We start from the raw sequence: 5,088 nt of genomic DNA, 5'->3' as shown, positions 1-5,088 counted from the left end.
TATATTAAAAACATATATTATCTATTATTAATATATGCAAAGAATAATTAGCAGTTTATTAACATGCATAATAAAAAAATTAATTGAAATATAGAAATATCTTATTTTTTATTTAAATATATAGTGTAATGTTTTTATAATTTTTCATTTCAGAAAAAAATTTCTAATAACAAATCAATTTATGCAAATAAAAAATAATAGTGAAGTATCCGTTAACTACACAAATCAATCAGATTTAAGATAATAATAATGAAGTTTTCATTAATTATATAAATCAGACGGATATCATTCAAGATAATATCAAAGAAAACTTAATTCTTAAGATCAGTGAAAATAAGTTGATGGAAAAACAATATGAAAAATATTACAATAATGTAAATTTCGAAGATATGTTGGAAAATGATTTGTCAGGGTCAGAACAGATTTTCTCTAATTGGTTAAAAAATGAAGAAAAAATGCAAAAATATTTAAACAAAACAAATTGTTCTTATCAAAAAGTAAAGAAATCATTATTAAATTTCAAACGCACAATAAAATAATTGCAACGAATGCCAGTATCAAGACAATCTTTTATAAAGAAAATTATTTTCTGTAGAATATAAACAAGTTCCATTATAGAGCAATAAAACAATATAGAAAGCATTGAAATTGAGATTTACATGCGGCAACATAGGTTACAAAGAAGTTTGCAATTTTCCTCTATCTTCTATACGAACATTAAATAGGAGATTGCAAAGTTTAAATTTTAATAATATATTTTACATGAAATTTTTGGTTTCTTAAGTATTAAAGTTTCTTAAAAGTAGCTTAGATAAACGTGCTTGTTTTTGATGAAATAAGCTTGTTTTTGATAAAATAATACCTAGTCGCATGTTAGGTGCATCGACACAAACTTGGAAAAGCTACCATAGCAAATCATAAGAGAAAGATATTGCTACTCATGCTTTAGTAATTATGTTAACAGGCATTTCAACTCGATGAAAACAAATTGTCGCTTATTATTATATCAGTAGATGATGCAAATTTAAAACCTATTATTTGTGATATTTTAAAAAAAGCTAAAAGAATTGGCTTGCCTATGGCTTGGCTTGTTCTATGGCTTGTCAAAAATTCATAAAGAAAATAACCCTTTAAGAATCATTGTAAGTTGTATCAATAGCCCACAATATCATTTAGCTACATATTTAAAATAAATTATTGATAATAGTCTAAAAAAGGAAATAGGATACTTAAAAAACAGTTTTGAATTAGTGAATAAAATAAATACATAAATAAGTACATAAATATTTCAACGGAATTAATTAAAAAAAGCATTGAAAAAAATGTCTTTATCTCAAAGAATACAACAATTCTAAAAAAAAATTTTTGAATGCTATTTCTCTCATTCTTAATTCAACTTATTTTAAATTTGATAACAAATTCTTTAAACAGATTTTTGGCATATCCATGGAATCTCCATTATCTCCAATCTTAGCTAATCTAGTAATTCATGATTTGGAAATGAGTATTCTATCGAACATTAATGTTAACATTTCGATTTATTATCGTTATGTAGATGACATGTTAATAGCATTACCAAAAAATCAAATGTATTTGATACTCGAAGTGTTTAATTCATGAGAGATTAAACTTTACGGTTAAGCATAGAGATGATAATTCTATTGACTTTCTAAACGTTACAGTAAAATTGGAGAGTGGCTACATAAAAATCGATATATAAATATCGATATTCAAAAAACCGATTAATTCCACCGATATGAACCTGGCGCTCAACTTTATCAAAAATAAAAATTAATACTACAGGCCGTTTGTACTTGTTTGTACCGATCATTATTTCGTTTATACTTCAAATAGTTAAACAAAAAGTGAAAAATAAAAAATGGCCAGCGCGCAACTTTAAGATTTTTTAATTTCATTTATGCCATTCGAAAGAGAATCTTTGTACCCGTTTGTACCTCTCTTACTTTCGTTTGTACTTCAAAGGATTCGGAGATACAAACAAGTACAAACGAAGTACAAACGGCCTGCAGTAATTTTTATTTTTGATAAAATTGAGCGCCAGGTTCACATCGGTATTAATTCCGACAGATTTTTAAGCTATAAATCCATTCCATCACCCATAAAAAAGATGTAATTATAGGGCAATTAGATAGGATCATATTTCTTTCACATCTGGAATACCACAATAAGAACATCTCAAACATGATCAAAGAATTATTAAAAATGGTTATCCTTTAGATATAATATTTTCTACTGTAAATAGCAGAATCAAAATTCTGTCAAAACGAACTGACTTATATAATAATGATCACTCAATCGAGAATATAAAAAAGTTCTTCCCAATTTCATACGTCAAATAAATCTCAGAAAAATTTAAAATGATCACAGAAAAAAACAATCTTAATATAGCATATAAATCGATGAATAAACTGAATAAATTCATAAAATTAGGTAAAGAAAACTGGAAAAAACAGAGCAATGTAATGTTATTTACAAAATTGTTTAGATTGTTTAGATTGTAATTCAATTGTTTAGATTGTAATTCTACGTACAATATGTAGGACAAACAAAACAGAAATTAAAAACTAAAATACGGGAAATCCAATATTAAAAAATTTTTAGAATCAATGTCAGTATCTCTTCATTAAGCAAATCATAAACATAATTTAAATTGGGATAATATTAATATTAGATTCTGAACCATCCTTTCAAAAAAGATTAAGCCAAAATGATCTTCATAAAAAAAAAATAAATTATTATATATGTCTATTATATCTCTAAACAAATAAAGTGATACAGATCGTCTACCAGATATATATTTTCCTACATTCAATATCATGTCTTCGACTCACCACAATAATTACTTTCTCTCTAAGGACGTTTAAGTATAAAAGCAAGGAACTCATGATAGGAGTCACAAACAGTAATCGAAATTAGTGAAATTATGAGTATCCTACTGTTATAATAAATCTTATCTTAGGTTGTGATTTTGAAGCAAGTATGATATAAATTTAATATTGTTTCATTTTGTTTGTAATTGTTATTTTTAATTTTATATTTATTGATAATTTTATACTTATTGTTTGCGAAATAGAATCTGGAAATTATACTTTGTGCCACAAGCTAAACTGATTTCAATAGACTAATTTCAACAGATTAATTTGAAGAAACGACATAATGCTACATCGTAATAAATTTATATATTCATCAAAATCTAAACGAGCGTTTTTAAGTAATAATAATTGACATTATCCATAAATTTGACAATTTTTCATGTAATATTCAATTTATTGTAATTAATGTCACGTTTTGATTATACGCGCGCGCGCGCGTGTTGATATAAAAAGTTTAATATAATGCTATATTTTTATTTCGTTATAATTAATAATAATAATGAATGATCAGAAAACTGTGTGTGTGTGTGTGTGTGTGTGTGTGTGTGTGTGTGAGTGTGTGAGTGTGAGTGTGAGTGTGTGTGAGTGAGTGAGTGAGTGAGTGAGTGAATGTGTGTGCATGCGCGCGCGCACGCACACACATTCACTGTGTGTTTGTACGCTTTTTAATAAAACGCATGTATTTTGTAATAAAAAATAAAATGCTAATATATCATTTTTCAACATTTTAGTTTTATTTTTAACCTGTTTAATCAATTCTCGAGGGAAATATTTTATTCATAATTATAAATCATAAAATTATAATATAAAATTATAATATAGACAATTATATTAGAATTTCATATAACTATATAAAAGCTTAATTTTTTTGCGAGTACTTAAGTGAGAGGAAAATTTTATATTAAGCAAAAATAACTATTATTCATAATTATCGCAAAATAGTAATTCGATGCCCTTGATTTCGCAATTCGCCAGTTAGGAGAAGACACAGAAGTATCTCACGCCATGTTTAACGCCGGAAACACCGTGTCTCCAGATAAATTTTGTTTTGCATCGCATTTTGATTTCAAATGAATGAATTCGATATACGAAATATCTGTTCCATGATACATGCATGATTGTCATTTTGATCTTTTTATAAATAATTAATCGTGCGATTAATAATAATCGTAAATGTGAATCGTAATTGTGAATATTCATATAAAGTATAAACATATAGATGTGATACAAATGAAGTAGTGCTACAGGAAGTAATGCTTTGTTTCGATCCAATACTTTAATATATTTAGAAAGTATTTAGAAAGTTACGTATTTAAAAAAAAGAAAAAGATATTTAGTCAAGTATGTTTTTAGTATTTCAAAACAAAAATGTCTAGTATTTCAAAAATTTCTAGTATTTCAAAACAGAATATAAACGACCTAATCATATGTACTAAAAGTACAATTTGATATTATTAATTTAACAATGTAGAAATCCCAATACCAATGAATAATCATGAAATGTTTTTACGCTCGAAATCGTCGATATTAGCCTACTTTTACTAAGTATATGACTGTCTCCTCTCATGAGGATATTGAACATGTTTCTTATCTCAACTCAGATCGAACTGTGTAGAGGCGCGGCGAACAACGCTTCTCTATGATGCATGCAATTGCACAACGTTTCGTAATATCTTATATTTGTAGGAATTATGTTTTAAAAGGAAATATGAAGAAAAACGGCATAGAGCACGATTACCCAGCCTGCACAATTGAAGCCTCGGTAATTGAATCAAATGATTGGGCGCGTTCAATTATGTAGTGAATTTACATCCATCATTATCGTGCCAATGAATTGCGTCACATATCGCTGTATTAATAATAGTGTTATTATTACATAAGATATGTAACATTCAACACAAAGCATGAAATAATAGATAAATATTCATAAAACATTGAAAGCTGAGTTTACTGACCTCATTCCACAGCAATCGATATTGAATATATTAATAGTAAATGTAATATAGCAGCTACTACTACAGCGAAATTACTCCAGCCAATCAGAGAGAGCCATATATCGATTACGTGACATTTTGCGAATCTCTGTTACACTATAGAGTCTTTATTTTTGCCTGCTTGAACGCGCCCAATATACGCATGTATTTAATATACAAAATATATATTAGAATTTTTTTTCTCTCTGTTAATCTATATT

Source organism: Atta colombica, unplaced genomic scaffold, assembly GCF_001594045.1.
Source record: "Atta colombica isolate Treedump-2 unplaced genomic scaffold, Acol1.0 scaffold29, whole genome shotgun sequence".
Lineage (NCBI taxonomy): Eukaryota > Metazoa > Arthropoda > Insecta > Hymenoptera > Formicidae > Atta > Atta colombica.
The sequence above is the reverse complement of the archived record's forward strand: the minus strand, read 5'-3'. Positions refer to the sequence as shown.